The 18,302-nt window shown below is 48.7% G+C and overlaps 1 long non-coding RNA gene across 3 annotated transcripts in view; it reads right to left on the bottom strand.

Moving 5' to 3' along the window:
- LOC106507125 overlaps positions 14,067-18,302 on the bottom strand; it is a 267,777-nt gene continuing 263,541 nt past the window's right edge. For 2 of the 3 annotated variants that reach the window (XR_002346312.1, XR_002346311.1), the window contains exon 4: positions 14,067-18,100. This is a non-coding gene — a long non-coding RNA (uncharacterized LOC106507125). The remainder of the gene's footprint in view (positions 18,101-18,302) is intronic. The other variant, XR_002346313.1, reaches the window with a different exon arrangement.

The raw sequence follows: 18,302 nt of genomic DNA, 5'->3' as shown, positions 1-18,302 counted from the left end.
CACTTCTACAACAGGAAAGAAGGACTCATTTAGGTAGAGATGCTTGGAGAGCAGATGTTTAGGGGCTGGAGTGACGGTCTGGTCTAGAGAGTTGGCAGGAGAAGGAGAAAAGCTGAAGCAGGACTGTGTCTGCTGGTGAAAGGAATCAGGTGTATTTCTGCCTGGTCTTATTGGAAAGTTTGGTGGCTTCTGGGCCTCCCAGGTGGGTTGAAAGGAGGATGGACCAGTTGCCTGCCATGCAGGCCGAGGTCCTTCTGGAGGCCTGACATGAAGCCGTTCAGCCCAAAAAACCAGGGAGCTGGAAGCAGAACCGACAGCTAGGAGATGACAGCTCAACTGAGATGGAGCCGGGAAAGAGTTCTGGCTGCTTCCAAGGCTCATTTGGGAACTAAATATAGAAGCAACCATACCCCAGTCTCACTGGCCAGCCCAGCAGAGGGAATAAAGCTTTCGGGGTTGGCACAGATGAGGTTTGCAGACCGAGGTAAGCGAGGAATTAATTCTTAGTGTCGAAATACAGTCTGAACTTGGTGGAATAGGAAGCCTGATTCTGAGCCTTTCCTCCAACAACTGAGGCCCCTCGTCAGGACCTGGAACCACGAGAGGGGCAGGGGCCAAGTGCACGTGCAGAGCAAGGGAACCTGTTAAACCTGGGAGCTTGGGATTCACACGCGTTTGCAGCTTCGTTCGGAGTTCACAGCCCATCCTTCCAGCCTGTCTTTGGTGGGCTTGGAAAGGGCAGCCAGAAGTTTTCGCATCCACCAGAGCCTTGAGAACATCAGGACCACTGTCTTTTTCTCTTCTCCCTCCGCCTGAGTCAATTTAATAAAAAGAATGAAAAAGCTGAGCAATGAGCCCTCCTTCTTGGGGCTCACAGTTACCCCGTGTACGCATGCTTGCGTTCGTGTAGGGATCTGCTAGGTGCCTTTTCATGCCCATCTTAAATTTCACTGCCGCTCTTGCTGTGTGCGGAGACTGACGGAAGATAAAAGCAGTGTCATTAGTCTCTTCCGTGCGCAGAAACTGCCCTGTGTTTGCCACTAGGAGTATATGTTTACATCTTCTCCCCTGTATAGACTTCTGGCCTTTGGCCTCTGGAGCTGTAACCACTTCTGCTTGGAAGCAACTCATCCATTTCCTGCTGCCACATGCCTATTGTGTGGCTGTTTCCCCCTCAGATTCCACAGCCAGACCATAAACTTCCAAAAGGTATTGTTGGCTATGGCTTATCCTAAAAGACTGCCAGAAACAAAACTGCTGGTGAAGAAAACCTAGGGCTTTTTTTTTGTTCGTTTTTAACTTATTGCAGTAAAAAAGAATATTGCCTCGACAGAATCTAAAAGCATCTCACAAAGGAGATAGGGGGAAATTACTCAGGGTTTAGGGCTTGCATGGTGTGGCTTTAAGGTGGGTCTTGAAGACAGGGAACGCATTGGGATAAGGCAGAATTTAATAGCGTGGACAGGTAGGCACAGAGATGTGAGGGCCTAAAAGTGAACTTGGGTAAGAAAACTCTTAGTCTTGAGATGTTCGCTACTTTATTTTACTGTAAGTGATGTGATGTATAGTTCATTTACAATATGGTATTAGTTTCAGGTGTACAACATGGCGATTCCGTATTTTTCTAGATTACACTCCATTTAAACTTGTAAAATATTGGCTGTGTTCTCTGTGGATGGTCGTCTCCATAGACGCAGAAAGAGCATTTGACAAAATTCAACATCCTTCATGGTGAAAACTCCACACAATGTGAGTCTAGAAAGAACATGTCTCCACATAATGAAACCCATTTATGACACATCCCAGGCAGTCTCATACTCAGTGGTGAAAAGGTGAAAGCTTTCCCTCTAAAATTAGGAACAAGACAAGGATGCCCACTCTACCCACTTCTATGTAATAGAGTATTGGAAATCCTGGCCACAGTAACCATAAAAGAAAAAGAAATAAAAGGCATCCAACTCAGAGGGAGGAAATAAAACTGTCACCATTTACAGATGACATGATACTATGTGTAAAAAACCCTCAAGTCTCTACCGAAAAAGTATTAGAACTACTCTGTGAATTCAGTAAAGTTGCAGGATACAGGACTAATATAAGTTAGCTGTTTTACTGGTTCTGCGGTCTAATTTTCCAGGAGCAAGTGTTTATTGGAGCAAGTATTTATTGGAGTATTTACTGTACCTTAGTTATTTTTGCCTGGTCCCAGCACTGTTGAGCTCAGAACCAGGAAATTACACTTTATCCCAGAATTGTTTAGCACAGGAATGGAAAAATACATTAGTTTTGTTTCTGCTAGGTTTGCCAATTTTGCTTATACTACAATTTAAACACGCAGAGAAAATACAGCTTAATATTGTGCCTATACCTCATCTGCTCTTCTGAGTGGGTCCACTGTTGGGGAAATAACACTGAAGTTGGTGATGTAGTCATTTAAACAACTCCTTTAGCTAATACTCAGACTCTCAGTAAAAAAGCCCAGTTTCCTCCCCAGTTTTTCACACTTCCACTCTTCTCTCCAGCTCCTCTCCAAAATCATGGCTGGGTGTACAAAGGAAGACATATGACTTGTGTGTCTTCTCAGCAGAGGGAAAAGGGACAGCTTGTGGTCTTCCAGTTCCCGGGGTCTCCAGAACAGCAGCCCCTGGCCACCTGCATGCTACCTCCCATGTTGGCACTTACAGCTGAGGCTGATGCCCAGTTACTCTGCTCCCCTCACTTGCTTCAGGTAGGGTGGGTCTCTCTGGCTGACCTGGTCCCCCCCTAGTATTAGCCATGTGCAACACATGACTCTGATTCCTCACCCTGTTCCCCAGGGGAGGTGATCTATACCCTATGTCTTAGACTGTTCTGGCTGCTGTTACAAAGTACCACAGACTGGGTAGCTTATAACAACAGAAATTTATTTCTCACAGTGTTCTGGAGGCCGGAAGTCGAAGGTCAGCAGGCCAGTGTGGTTGGGTTCTGCTGAAGGTTCTCTTCTGGGCTGCAGACTGCCTACTTCCCGCTGGGTGGAGAGGTGAGGGATCTCGGGGCGGGGGTGGGGGTCTCTTTTATAAAGGCACTAATCCCATTTATGGCAGTTCCTCCATCGTGAGTGAAGCACCTCCCAAAGACTCCGTCACCTAGTACCATCACATTAGGCATTAGGATTTCAACATACCAGGTTCAGAGAGACACAAACATGCAGACCAAAGAACCCTGCCACAGGGCTTGCAGATTAGACCAACTGAGTCTAGTCCAAGCTTCTCTATTTTGGAAATATAGGATGATCAACCAAAGGAGAAAAAGCAAAAGCTATTTATTTTGAGCTTGCTGCAGCAAGGGCGTCAGCTGCCATCACTTGCATTTTGCAGCCTTAAAGACAGGCAGAGGAGTGAGGAAGCTTTCTGTTAGGAAAAGGGGAAGGCAGGGAAGGGGTGCCCTGATGGGAGGCTGTTGGCACAGGGAAGCGGAGAACAGGCTAATGAGAGGTGGGGTTTCCTATGTGATTGACTGGGCTGTGCGTGCCTCTGATTCTCTCTGGTTGGTCCTAAAATAAAAGTAGGGACAAAAAGTAAGAAAGATGTCTAAAGTTATCAATCAAGGCCTGGCCATTGGGGCTGATTATTATAGAAGTTACTGTTTAGCTTCCTGGATTCTCACTAGAGATAGCAATCTGGCTTCCTACAAGACTAACGTGTAGTGGGCTGCCCTCCTAGGCTGATAGATTTAGATAAGAGGTTGGCTTTCTGGGCAGATCGTTGCAGGTTATAAATCAGGGTTCTATTTTTAAGCACGGCCTAGCTATTTTCTGATTGTATGTATGTTCCGTCTCTCTCTACCATGGAGGACTGACCTAATCTCCTAGAAGTGCAAACGAGGCCTGTCTCCAGCACCCCCCCCCGCAACCCCCTTAACTATGCTGAGCTCCTCGATTTTGTCTCAGGGCCTCCGGGCCCTTGGTGTTTTCATCAACCCCTTCTGGATATTCCTAAATCAGTCCCGCCCCCAACTCTCTTCATCCTGTCATCACCTCCTGGGGCAGGAAGAGCAGGGCTTCTCTGCCTTCCCTGTGGAACTCCTTTTCTCCTGGAACAGCAAGCAAGTTGTATCTCCAGGAGAATAACTTTTCTACCTGCAAGAGAGCACCAAGATTCTGGGTGCTAGTGGTTGGTGCTGAATAGGTCAAAGGAGTAGATAAAAGAATTCCAGTGGATCTCAGAAAAAATTAGTCTTTTGGCAAGGCTACTGTCTCACTTCAAAAAAAAATTTATATTGCATATCAAAGGCTGAATATCAACTCTTTCTCTTTGCATGCCACATGTAACACTCCCACCGACCTCTGGACAGATGACCCTGGAACCAATTAGGAAGAAGGACCTATACTTGCAAACCAAAAGAGAAAATCACGCTAATACTTTTTCAAAATATGGCTCTCATTACAGCAGACAGTCCTCATTGTGTTTGAATGGGATTCTTTTGTCCTGCTTTTGCTCTAACTGGCTTTCTTTGGGGGAACGGAGGTTAATGGGGAGAAATGAAGCTATTTCTTGTGCCCTGTTTTGAAATGATCTCTTCCTCTTCATTTTAAGTGCTGGACTATAAAGTCTCTTTTATCCTCTCAGTACAGAGCTCCACCTTCTCAAAAGGGTCTCCATTGGCTTCTCTGGTTCTTTCCCATAATTTGAGCTCCCCACCCCCTCTGGCTTGAATCTTAATGGAAAAATAGATCTGCAAGCCATCACTTTTAAGGATCTTGTTCATAGGGCGCCCCACCCACCTCCCCCCTTACTGCAAGTTCTCCTTAAAGTTTGTGTGCGCATGTGTGCGTGCAATAATAGGCCCTCTATCCCTTCCCTTCCTTGTCTTGATCGCTCTTACAGACTGTATGTAATAACAATTTTATATCTGACTTCGGCTGTTACTTCATTCCCTCTAGTTCTAACCCATTATTTTACATTTTCAGAGGCTCATTATGACTCATTGGGCAGCCAAAGAAACATAATGAGTCCAAGATGATTGCACATGGCGGGGCTCCACAAATAGATATTAAACAGCTCATGAAATCTATAAATGTCCTTACTATCCTGGGTGCATTATAAAGCTATGAATCAATAATTCAGGAAAGTTTTTTCATCCTCTCTTAAAAATCTGGCTTTCCAGACTTTTTTCCTCCTGGAAATGGAAACTATATACAGAGTGGGAAAAAGAAAGCTAGAGAGAGGGGAGCAGAGAGGTTGAGAAAGACAGAAAGAAGGAAGGAGAAGAAGAAGAATACGAAGAAAAAAAGAAGAGAGTACAAATAATTTTAATAGCATAAGCCCTTTCTCACAGCTGCTCAATAACTGTCCACATAAAGAATAAACAATAGTGAACACAGCACAGGCTCTCAAAAAGGATTTGTTGAGAGAGCAAGTTTTATGACTGTTTTGGATGGATTTAGACATTGGTTTTGATCATAACCTTTATTGAATATCCTGTGCGTGGAACAGTGCATGCACCCATTCATTAATTCTTAAATATGAGGAAGGAACAGATAGTATCCCCATTAGCTAGATAATAAAACCAAAAGCCACTGATGGAAGAGCAGTATTCAAGCTGAATGTTTGATAAACGCTAAATAATCAGAGGGAATGCATTAGAGCATTGGGGGAAAAAATGGAGAGTCAGTTGAAGCTGATCCCTCTTTAGGATTCCCTTTATTGACAAGTGATCCTGCCGTCTGTCGGCGTGCCAATCCCCAAACCCTGGGCATTGTTCTAGACTCACCACCATAGGCAATTCCTCTGCACGTTCTCTCTCTTCCCCAATACTTCTCATATCTGCCCCCTCCTGCCTCACCACCAGTGACAGATTCCAACTTGTCCTTGATTCTTGCCTTAGCTGTTGAACTCACCGACCAATCTTCCTGTTCCCAGCCCTGCTTTCTCCCACGCTGCTCGTCAGTCATCTTGCGCGATGCGGCTGTGAGGGCAGTCCTCTTCTCCGGAGCAGGTCCTGCAGTGATGTCCCACCACTGCCTCCAGGATCGCTAGCTCCTGAACTGAACACGGAGAGTCCTTCCTGGTCTCAGCCCCCCCGCCCTGGCGTGTCCATCCCCTCTCCTTCCCGGCTCTTCCCTTCGGTCACCCTGAACACTGCAGCGTCCACACAACACTCTCACGCCTCCAAATGCCCCCAGTTTGCCCTTTGAGATGGTCTCCCCTTCTCATCATTTCCTTCACTGGCAGTTCCTTACCTGCAAGATATCTTTCAAAAAGCGTAGCTTTTTTTTTCTCTGGGACACGTTCCTGTTCTCCTGTCCTGCCCCTTCCTTCTCTTCATCTTGCTTCTCCAGCCCCGCCTCCCTCCAGTGTGCACACATCTCAAAAGTGGGTTTCATGTCTCTATTAGTCAGGGTCTCGGCAGGAAACAGATGGTACCCTCTGATGAGTCTAGATTAAAGGAGAGTTTACGTACAGGGGACTAATTATGAACTTGCGGGTGGAGTTAAGTGGACCCTCAGGAGCTGGGGCTAGCAGTTGCAGAGCTGTCCCCAGGGAGAGGGTGAGCTGAGAGTAGCTCAGCTGAGGACGAGTGGTGACTTTCAGTTGAGCCATCCTCCCGGGGGCGGGGGGATAGATACCCCCGACCTCCTTTCCTCTCCCTCTGACCTCCTCAAGTGCTCCCCATTGATGGACGCCAACGAGGGCCTTGCTGCTGTGGTCCATGCAGGCCAGCCTTGCAGGACAGAGCAAAAAGGGGTGTGGAGCAGGAAAGACTTTCCCCTACCCTCTTAAGTTCTGTGACTGGGCCTGAGAATTAAACTGACCAAAGACAAATCAGCAAGAGGGAAGCAACACATTTGATTTGATGTTAATATTTTTACATGACACAGGAGCCTTCCTAGAAAAGAAGATGCAAAGAAGGAGATAGGCCTGAAAGCTCAGATGTCATTTCCACAAAGACCGACACATTGTGGAGATGTGACAAGACAGAGGAGAAAGGGGTGGGGCTAGGAGCAGTAAATTATGGGAAGGTGACTAGGAAAGGTATGGAGGAAACTAAGGAAAGATGAAGGCATTTTAGTAGGTCGCTTTACAGATTCTTACAGATTCATCTCAGCGTCAACTTCCCCTCTTGGGTATAAGAATATTCACCTCGGAGTTGCTGCTGTGGCAAAGTGGGTTAATGATCTGGCTTGTCTCTTTGGAGGTATCAGTTGGATCCTCAGCCTGGCACAGTGGGTTGAGGATCCAGTGTTGCTGCAGCTACTATGCAGCTCAGATTCGATCCCTGGCCTGGGAACTTCCATATGCCAAGGGTACAACCAGAAAAAAAAAAAAAGAATATTCACTTCTTTCTGGGACAAGGAGGGCACTTTTCTCATGGAAAATGTGTGTCCTACTTTCAGGTAGAAAGTGGGAGGTGGGAGAGCCCTTCCTCTATCTGCTGTTTCCCAAGTGCTTTCAGCTCAAAACAATACACATATTTAGTGGGGGGTGAGGGGGGGCATGTTTGGACTCTCTTCACTGGATTAGAACTGGATCAGTGCCATTCTTCTGTGCCCCACTTCCTCTTGTGTGTGCCCTGTGACCCCACACTTCTAGCTGCATCCTAGTTACGTGCTTGACTTTGTAGGGACTCTGTCTTCTACTTGGGGGTTTGCACGTTCATCTTTTTATCCCAGTGCCTCCCGCAGCAACTGGCATGTAACATGTACTCAATGATTATTCTGTAAAATGAAGGAACAAAATTTTGAATGTGCCAGAACTGTTAGCAATATTCGAGATCATTTTAGTAAGCAGCAAGTTCAGGGCCAAATCCTAGTTCTCCTGATTCCCAGTCTTCCTCTCCTACTTAATTTGAACTGCAACCTCAGGTTATTCGTTGGAAGGAGAATTCACACGCGTTTCCCTTAAAAGCAAGAGTCTTCTATTTTGGCAACGAGAGAGCAAGAGACAGCGAGAGAGAGAGCAAGAGAGAGAGAGAAGAATTGGATCTGCCCGTCTTGAGTCCTTTGCCAAGTGCAGACGCCCTTCTCTCTGGATAAGCAGCACTCTCCAACCCAGCCAAGGGCCAGGCGCTGGTGTCATGAAACGGAGCACGTGGCTCAGGAATAACACACACATACACAAACTACCTCTGGGGGCGGGTGGCACGGGGCGGGGGGCGGGGGGAGCGGGCGCTTCACTTTAACATCCTCTTAGTGCGTGATCTTTCGTTTCCAAAGCCTTTCTTGGTTCCAAGCCTACAGGTGGTGACGGTGCATGGGAGGGAGGTGGGCGAGTGGTGCCTGAGTTGGGAGGCAAAGCTGCGAGTGCCTCCGTACTCATGACTCAGCCACGGGCTCCTGCTGCTGCCACCACCGTGTTCTCCCTGGGAGAAGCATCCACTTTGGAAGGGAGTGTGTGCCAGGATGTAGGGGCCGCCACGTGCATCATGCTGGATTGGAATCCTCTCTTTATCTATCTGCCCTCAGGGAACTATTCAGGAGGCAGAGGTCATGTCCTCTGTCTAGTAAAGCAAGGAATGCATAGTCCGTGCCCGCCCCCCCCTCCGCCCCCAAAGAAGGAAGAAAGTTTGTTGAACTTGAGGAAATGGATTTAGTGATGAGGGTCTAGATGCCAATCATGTGTCCCCTCACCTAAGAAGTGGTTCTGTCACTGTCACAGGGCAGATGCGACAAGCCAAGATCATGTGCTTGAAACGCCATGTGACATGAACCGTAAAGGTCAGATAGAGCCTTACTGTCCAAGAGCCACTGGCTGGTTTATGACTTTGGACCAATTAAACCGCCTATATGAGCATTAGTATTAAAATAAGAAGATTGGAAACTACGGCTTGTAAGGTCCTTTTCTTCTTTGAAATTCTTTCATATGCCCCTGCTGTCAAACACCTCAACTTTCTTCTTTGGCAAAGTAGAAGCCAGTCAGTCCATGAAGCTCCCACTGCAAAGGAGAAAGGGGGAAACGGGAGGATTTATGATCATATCAGTTCTGCAACTGCCAAAAGAAAAACAGCACTGAATTTTTTAGTTTCTCAGAGGACATGCAGTGTTTGAAAATCATCTTCCTTCTTGTATTTTCCAAAAAAAAAAAAAAAAAAAGTGGACGAGCCATCACATTCTTGCATAACTTTTCTACTTACAGACAGAATTTTTACTGCTTTTTTTTTTTCTCTTCTGGAGGTGTAAGGGAGAATTCCCTGAGCTGGGGGTGTGTGGGAGTCGGGGGGCTGTGGGAGAATGCAAGTGCGATGCTTGGGCTCCCCTTAGCTCATTCAAATATGTGGTTTCTGAAAATTGTTTTGCCAAAACCGAGCTTCGTGGGAAGAAGCAGGCAGCAGGGATGTGGTGGGGGTGGGGGAGGGAGGAGTAAGGAATGCCAGGAGAGAAGGGAGTCTTATTTGTTGCTAAATGTTGAATCCCACATAAGAATGTTTCCTGAGCCAATTCGAGGAAATTACAATGCAATCATGGGAGTGTAAATTTATTAGGCCCAGATATTATGTGTTGACATCATTCCTCTCCTGTTTTTATACTAGTTGTGAATACTCTCCAATGACTTAAGTTGGAGAAGAGTTCTTTTGAGATAGCTTCCCTTCTTATTTTTTTACCTTTTCTCAAATGAAAAGGCCATTATATAATGACCGTATGCTTTGATTCCTTTCTGTCAATGCTGTGAATTATGTCAGAAGCCATCTGCATTCGTAAGCGTAACACGAGCTGCTGTAACAAATACACCCAAACTGTGTGACTTCACACAGCAGGAGTCTACGACTCATTCACAGGTATGCCTGGTAGGCACACAGCTTTCCTCAGTGAGAAAATTCAAGGATGGAGGAGCCTGGCATCTCGTGTCTTTGCTAACTCAGAGGAACTGGATGTCCCTGGTATCCAGGCATGGAAAGGAAAGGCAGGGGTGGAGAAGCTACACCTTCTTCTTAACTGCTGTTACTCAGAATGAGAAATACTAATTCTACACATATTCTATTGGCCCAGCCCAGATACAAGAAATAGTCTCTGATAGGAGAGTTTTTTCCCCCAGCAGCAACAATTTATTAGGGAAGGAAGAGCATGAATTTTGACAAATAGCTATTGCTGTTCTGCCCACTTATCTTCATCACTCTCAGACTCTAAGAAAAATGGCAGCACTTCCTTGTCCACTGAATGCAGCTTTTTCTCTAAAATCCTTCAAAGCAGAGCCCCAATTCATCTCTTCTGTGAAACGCACGATTCAAAGGCAAGTTCACACACAAGCACTGCCAGTGGTACAACACACCTGCCTCCAGGCTCCCCCCACCGCCCCATCCTCTCCATCTCTGTATGGAATCCACTCCCTTTCAGGTACCAGTGCCCAGTCGCTGTGGTTTCATCTTACAATCTTTTTGCCTTTGCTTGTTTTTACCTCAGGGGCCTCCTCTCTCGGAGATATTTCTTTTAAAACCTTTGTCTCTATCAAAGGCATTCCAAGCATTGGCACATCAGTGGGGGAGATAACTTTTCTTTAAGAAATCCCCTAGCAGTCTGAGGCATCCCTGACTGAACCTGTACTCACCAGTCACCAAAGGGTCCCTCCCTGACGTATGAGTCAGAGGAGAACTATTCATATCAGTCTAAAATTGCGAGCAACCTAAACGTCCATTAAATGAACAGGAGGATGAATAAATATACTGTGATATATCTGTACAATGGAATACTATACAGCAATGAAAGCAAATGAACACCCATTATACACAAATACATGAAAAGCTTTCAAATATAGTCTAAGCGACCAGACCTGAAAAAAATACATAATGCATAATTCTATTTACATGTGGCCCAAACACAAATAAAATTAATCTGTGGTGTTGTAAGTTGAGAGTGGTCACCTTTGGAGAGAAGAGAGGGAATAGTCACTGATGGGAGCCTGTGGGGGATTTCTTACGTGCTGATCCTGTTTGTTCTTTGATTTGGGCGGTGCTCAAATCAGGTGTATTCATTTTGTGAATGCTCATTGAGCTATAAACCTATGATCTATGCTTTTCTGTATGTCTGCAATACTTCATTTGAAAGGTTTTAAAAATCTATTATATTTAAAAATCTGGAGTTCCTGTCATGGCTCAGGTGTTCCCGTCGTGCCTCAGTGGAATCGAATCTGACTAGCATCCATGAGGATGCAGGTTCGATCCCTGGCCATGCTCAGTGGGTTAAGAATCCAGTGCTGCTGTGAGCTGTGATATAGGTTGCAGATACAGCTTGGATCTGGCGTTACTGTGGCTGTGGTGTAGGCCAACAGCTGCAGCTCTGATTCGACCCCTAGCCCGGGAACCTCCATATGCCATGGGTGCAGCCCTTAAAAAAAAAAAAGAAAAAAAAAGACCGAAAAAAATCTACTCTTCTTCCAACTACCAGTTTCAACCCCCAAAGTAGGGCACGACACAGTAGCTGCATAGATATTTAGGTATGGTGGCAAATCAGCTGGAGCAAGAAGCAGGATTTGGAAATGCCCACACATTCCAAGACCCAGGTGGCTCCAATATATTGGACTGAAAAGGTCATCTGGGCTAGTGACCGAGGCACAGAAGGAATTGTTTCTGGATCCATCTCAGAATTACCGGCTCACAAGGACAGCACGAGGCCATGACGTCAGAAGAACTGTAATGCAATTCCATTCTCCTGGCAACTGTCCCACATCAGTCTCCCTCTTACCTGCTTGTCTCCAAGGCGAAGTCTCACGGGAAGTGGTTTCACCCACGGGACACGTGGTTTTCTATACCCCGTGGCTCAGACTCAGGTTTCCCTAGAGACGGGGTGGATCAATTGGATGTACTTGGAGCTCCGTAGTTTTTTAATAGGCAGTCGCTGGGCCCTCCTTCCTGCGCCTTGGGGCTTCATCTTCACTAGACAAAGGAAACCTGGCCCCCCCAATCAGAGTAGAATTAAGTATTCCATCCCCTTCCTATTTCTCCCGGGTGATCCTTGACATCTCAGGAGGTGTCTAATGGAGACTTCCTAAATTCAGTTCCGCTGAGTATTTATGCCACAGGAGCCAGGACCATTATTGGTGCTGAGAATGTTCCCTGACAGAAACACAGCCGCTGCTCTGTCAGAGTCCAGTGGAAGCCAGGCTCAGCGCCACTCAGCGTTTTCATTAGCTCCGGCGGCTGAGCGGAGGCTGACAGGACGGCTGGCGGGGGACGTTCTTGAGTGTAACATAATAGAAAAAGTACAGGCTGTGGGGTCAGACAGATCTGGGTTCAAAAACAGCGTCCGACCATCACTAGATGCTTGACCACGAACTTAATCTCATTTAGAGTCCGTTTCTTCGATTCTAAAAGAAATAGTGTTTATTTATTTATTTTTTTTCTGGCTTTAAGGTAAACAATTTATTTCTTTTTGCCACGTAGTGATAAAACTTCATATAGACTTGTACTCACTGGAAAACTTTCCAGTATTTTCTCCATTATTAGCAGGTACTTAGATGATATTAATTCACAGTAATTTAACCAACAGAGGAGAGTTAAGAAATTATCTGGCTATTCCATTTTTTTTTTTTTATTTTATTTTCCCACTGTACAGCAAGGGGGTCAGGTTATCCTTACATGTATACATTGCAATTACATTTTTTCCCCCACCCTTTCTTCTGTTGCAACATGAGTATCTAGACATAGTTCTCAATGCTATTCAGCAGGATCTCCTTGTAAATCTATTCTAAGTTGTGTCTGATAAGCCCAAACTCCCGATCCCTCCCACTCCCTCCCCCTCCCATCAGGCAACCACAAGTCTCTTCTCCAAGTCTATGATTTCTTTTCTGAGGAGAAGTGTTTATTTTTATAGAGATGCTGTAGGTGAAACATAAAACGAGCAAAGTCCCTAGCGCAGTGACTGACCCAAAGCAACGATAATTATGATGACACTTAAGTAGTGCTTCTTATGTACCCGCGCTGTTGCATGTGTTAGGTCTATGTCACAACAACCCCATGAGACAGGTCCTGGTGATATTACCGAGTATAAACATGGAGCCAAAGCACAGAGACATCAAGTAACCGGCCCAAATGGCAGAGCGAGGAGAGTGACCCAGGCAGCCTGGCTGCAGGGGCCAAGAACCTGGGTTCTTGCTCCTAAAGTGCAAGAACAAGGCATGTTTTACTTGCTTAAAGAAACTCCTCTTTTTCCCCCTTTCTTACAATTCTTAACGCATAGTTAATCTTTCTGGGTAGAGAGAGAGAAATTAAGGAGACACCTGTATGTCTCCCTTCCTGGATCTTGTTTTCACCTCTTCCGTGAAAAGTTTGAGAGGCTAGGACTGCTTTGGTAAGCTCCCATTTCATCCACAAGCACACACTGAGCGCCTGTGGCATGCCAAGCACTGGCCTGGGCGCTAGGGGAACAGGGGTGAGCCTCTCCCCTCCTTATCCCCCCCCCCACCGCCCCCTGCTGGGACTCAGGGTCCACGTGGAAGCGCTGAGGCGCAAAGACCAAAGGATGAGCTTTGGACCATGGGATGGCTCACCCAGCCCTGCCTCCTCATCGGCTTCCAAAGAGGCTTGTGTGAACCCCTAACTAAAGCCAGTTCTGGGTCATGCCAGGAGAGCCTTCTCCAGCCTGGCTCTGCTTTGCTGGTTTGCTCCTAAAACAGCAAGCACATTGTTCCTAACTCCTGGACACACTTGCCAGCAGCAGCTCAGGACCTTCCAGAAATTGCTTGGCTTTTATATAGCAGGTTTTAATTTTAACTCCCTTTCCTTTTTTTTTTTTTTAATCAAAAATTAATTAAAACACCATGGCAAGCCCAGAGTTCACTCACTCTGGCAAGAAAGGAAAGTGAAAGGAAGAGAAAAGAGAAAACACTTTTCATTATCTGCCACACCTGGGTTGGCAGAGTCCTCAACAGTTTTGCTGAGGCTGGAATTCAAGACAATTCCTCCTCCAACCCAAACACTCTTGCTGAGGGTGGATGCGCCTCGTGGGCCTGCCCGGCTCTGTGGGTTGGGGGAAAGGCCAGGCCCTGTGACTACTCACCAGGCACCCTCTGGCACTGCCCACGGCCCCTTCTGCCTTCTCCCTTAGACCACCTCTCTCCTCCCACGACAGACCCAGGACGCACCCTCTCCAGGAAAGACCTTTTCATGAAGACCCAGGCCACCATGACAAGGGCATCAGGCCTTGACGGTGGAAAAAGACGAACAAGAACTGGGACTTGAGGATTCTTCACGATACCTTTCCCGCTACTTCTCTTCCAGTTTCTCCCCACCCACCCACCCAGTCCTGATACAAGCGTGACCAGGATGGAATCAGGCACAGGACTTCGAGGCTTTGTTTCTAGTTCTTCAAGTCCAAAGCTGCAGCTTCAGAATGTTTCCGGGGTTGAGTCAAGAGCAGCAGCGGTCACAACGAGCCCAGATGTGCTGAGAGATGTGTGGTGGGAAGTCTCCCAGGGTGCAGGTCATGTTGAAAGCCACGCTGAGGTTTCTCCTAAGCTGGATGTTCCTGGATTGAGGCAAAGGGGAGGAAGGACAAGCTGGAGGAACGGGGTTCTCTGGTTCGCACCCCGTCCTTCCCTTGGGGCCTGGCATCCAGCACCCTGGGCTGCCTGTGCTGTGGAGAAGCGGGAGTTAATTCCAGGGCTCAGAGGGTCCAGAGGGAGGAGAGAGTTGAGAGCTCCCAGCAGGGGTGCACGTGGGCTTTCTTTACAGCTTTCCAGAGCTACAGAATTGATTTTCTGCTGGAGTCGCCACATATCAATGCATCTACAGTCCTCCTTCCAGGAATTATCAGACTCCGGGGAGATAATAAGAAAGGAACTGAAACTATTTTTGAAAAGTTTTCCAAAGCTGGCGAATGCCATATAAGGCCCCCATTGGCTTTCATTTTTGCTGGGCTGGAGGGAGGTGGGGGGAACACGAGGCGATTGTGTGGTTGGAAGCTGGAGCCAAGGCCTCCTTACTCTGAATTAAGACTTGGGAAGCAGAATTTCCCCTGGGGCCCTGGTGCTGACTTGGAGTTGAGATCTTACAGAAGACTCTGCGGAGTGGGAAAACAGTTGTCTACTATGCTTGTGCAACAGCATGAGAGATCCTTTTGCTTGAAGACTCTCCATGGGGTGAGCTAGGAAGGCTGAACTTGAAAAAGCCGAGAAGCCATGGGCAAGGAGGGGAAACTGGGTTGACTCTGGGCCTTAGGGTAGACAGTGCCTCCCGTGCCTTGTCCTGTGTCTTATGTTAGAGTCTCCAGAAGCAGGCGCAGAGTGACCCATGTAAGGAATGTTTCAGGAAAATCAGTAGGTGGTTGGGAAGTCACTCAGAAGAGAGGGATGCTGGGTAAGGGTGCCCATGGCGCAAATCCCCAGGAAGGGAAGTGGTGCCGTGAGACTTACGCTCTCTCCAGAGCCTCCCTGCAACCTTCTCCTTAGTCCTGATGAGGCCCAGGGAGGCTGGACTATTTATATCCTTCTCCCGTCCGTCCTCCATTGGTTAAGGGCTGTCACCTCTGCAAGGATGCAAATTCCCATTATCACTTTCTTTAAGCAGCAGAGTCGTTCCAGAACCCTGAAGGAAGCCCTCTGACAAAAGAGGCCCCTGGAGCTGGGGTGCTTGAAAATGATACAGGACTCCCAGGGGATGTGGGCCGAGCACAGCCTGCTGGGCTGTATCTTGTCTGGACCCATCAGCCCTAGGCTGGCAGGGCCTCAGAGAGTAGGTTCAGTTATCTCTAAGAGCAGCTCTGCTGGAGCAGTTCCTGGCGAGAGAAGGATCTGGGTGGCCACTGGTGGTTTGTGAGTGACCCGGACTCTGCTGCCGATCCCAGAGTCACTCCCCGGGAGTGTGCTCCTCGTCTCACCTTTACTTGTTCTGTCCCCACATCCCTGTGGGTGGAGCTGGGGGTCATGGTCACAGTGGTGCCTTAGCTGGAGGACAGCAGTGTGCATCTCTCTTTTCCTCCCTGTTACCCCAGAAGCCAGGTACCAAAGAACTGGCATTTCTCTCCAAACGCCCTGGCCACCCCTCGGCTTGGACTTCCCCCAGTGAGGTTGAAGCATCTGGACAACAGCTGTCCAGCCAGCCCACTCACATGACCCGAAGATGTGCCCTGAGCTGACGATGGTTAGTAGCAGAGCAGGGCACGGCAGCAGGGACTTCAAAGGCGTGGCCCTCGTCCCTCAGCAGCCAGACAGAGCTCCCTGCAGCCTGAAGCTCAGCTGCTGGCCTGTCGAGTGTGGCTGGCTGGCCTGGAGGAAACAGAGCAGTCGGATGCAGAGGCAGCTCTGGGATGGGTGCTGCCTCTCCCTGAGGCCCTGGGAGGTGGGCGGGAGGGGCAGGCAAGTGCAGCAACAACCAGAAGCAGAAACCCCCAAACTCCTGGCGGTGGGCAGGTGCAGGTCCCGCTGGCGAAGCCCCACCACCGTGGGGCCCCTCGTTCCTCATCCTGCCTCACCCTCCGGCTAAAAATAATCCCTCGTCTGTAAACAAACGCAAATATATTTTTACCCTGCCTCGGAAAACCACCTTCCTGTGGGGTCCAGGGCTCTCTCTGAGGCAACTGGCAGATCACAGAAGCCACTGCACCGCTTGGAACTTTCCACCACAGACGGGCGATGGTGACCCCAGGCGACCTCTGCCTGTGGTGCCAGAGTGACTCTGTGTCGAGAGATTAGCATCTCTAACTGCTTTGTGGTTTCAGAGGCAGGAGAGGGAGGCCAAACCTCAGCGGGGCGAGAGCGTACAGCTCAGGACTGAGAGGCTCCAGGAAGACGTGCTCGTCTTCAGGGTCCCGCGTGCGGCTTCCTGAGGAAAGTTCTCACCAGAGCACGAGACCGTTGAACGTGAGGCCGTGAAACCAAGGCAGCCGGTCCCTCAGCCAGGCAGCTGGCCGCCGCCGGCTTCGCCCCGGGAAGGGGGTGGAGGCGGAACCGGCTGGAAGCATCTGACATCAGAAAAGCTGTTTTCTCTTAAAGGTGGGCACGGGGCAGGTGAGCCCTAAGTAACAGCCTACAGCCGATGACATAGCACTGCTCCCGCCAAGGTTAGCTTTTTCTAACTCACTCCCTCATCAGCCATCAGGCACCTCTTGCCTCTCCCTTGGTGCTGACCTTCATGCCAGGAGTGGAAGAGGCCGGGCTGAATGCGGATGGGCATCGGGGACGCGGTGTGCTTCGCAGAGCGGCCCACATGCCTGGGAGGCAAGGATAGGCATTGTTAGGAAAACTGTGGCGGAAGCAGAGCTGGGAGGAGCCAGGACAGGAGCCCCACGTCAGGGCCTGGGTAAGTGGCAGAGGCATTCGCTGGGCACCAGAGCTAAGGTCGTTTGACTCTTGGGTGCCGCCTTGTCCATGCCCTAATGCTTCCGGTTCTGATGAAACGGGCGAAGGGCGTCCAAGGGAACAAGCTCGAAGCCACTCAGGAGGGCAGAGCCTGACCTCCCAACTCCAGGTCCATCCACCGCCTCCGACCCCGGCCACCAGAATGGTCTGGGAGGTTCCTTCACGTCGGCCTTCGGCCCCCGACCATGTCATGTCGCTGGGTGAAAAGAGGAGTTCCTCTCTCAGTGCCAGCATCGCCCCCTTCCTCTCACCCCGAGGAGAGAGACAGGGTTTTGAGACATGAGGTAGGTGGGTCCCCACCTATGGCAGGAGCCAGAGGGAGCCTGCAGGGCTGTGAGGGACAGAGGGCCAGGCTGGAGATTTTCATCTTTGGCCTGGATGCGTTCCAACCTTAAACGCAAATGAAAACTTTAGAAACATGCTATTCTTGAAGGGGGCACGTGGGTGTGTTTGGGGGGTAAACGTGGGGGTGGAGGGATCCGAGGGGAGGGGAGGCGGCTGCAACACAGCTCTAAACACCTAAAGCTTACCTGCGGCGCTCAGACCCCGGGACCCCCACCAAGAGCACGGGGCCTTCCTGCTCAAATTCTCAGATTTTGTATTTCCGTCACACACCTGTCCAGGAACGTGACTAGAACACCTGGGCCCAGTCATCCATCTGCCACCAAAGTGGTTGCCAACTTGCCTTAAATCGCCTGACTCCTCTGTCAGCTTCTTCGGCTGTAAAGCAGGGGTCTGGGCAGACAGCAGGCACCTCTCCATCCCAAAGGTGCGCATCCAGCACGGTCAGTAGTGCACGTGAAGTTGACATGTCAACCACTGATGCTTCCAAGATGGATCTGCAAAATGGGAAGTGTTAGGAGGCTCAATGCTTTCCATTTCTATCTTTTCTCAAAAGACAGCCTATTCCAAGCACTGCCTCTGGGGAGGGGGGGGAGTGTGTGTGTGTGTGTGTGTGTGTGTGTGTGTGTGTGAGAGAGAGAGAGAGAGAGAGAGAGAAAGCATATGTTTGCAAAACAGAGGAGACATTTGCGTATAATA

Source organism: Sus scrofa, chromosome 7, assembly GCF_000003025.6.
Source record: "Sus scrofa isolate TJ Tabasco breed Duroc chromosome 7, Sscrofa11.1, whole genome shotgun sequence".
Classification (NCBI taxonomy): domain Eukaryota; kingdom Metazoa; phylum Chordata; class Mammalia; order Artiodactyla; family Suidae; genus Sus; species Sus scrofa.
This window is presented reverse-complemented; position numbering and strand designations above follow the sequence as displayed.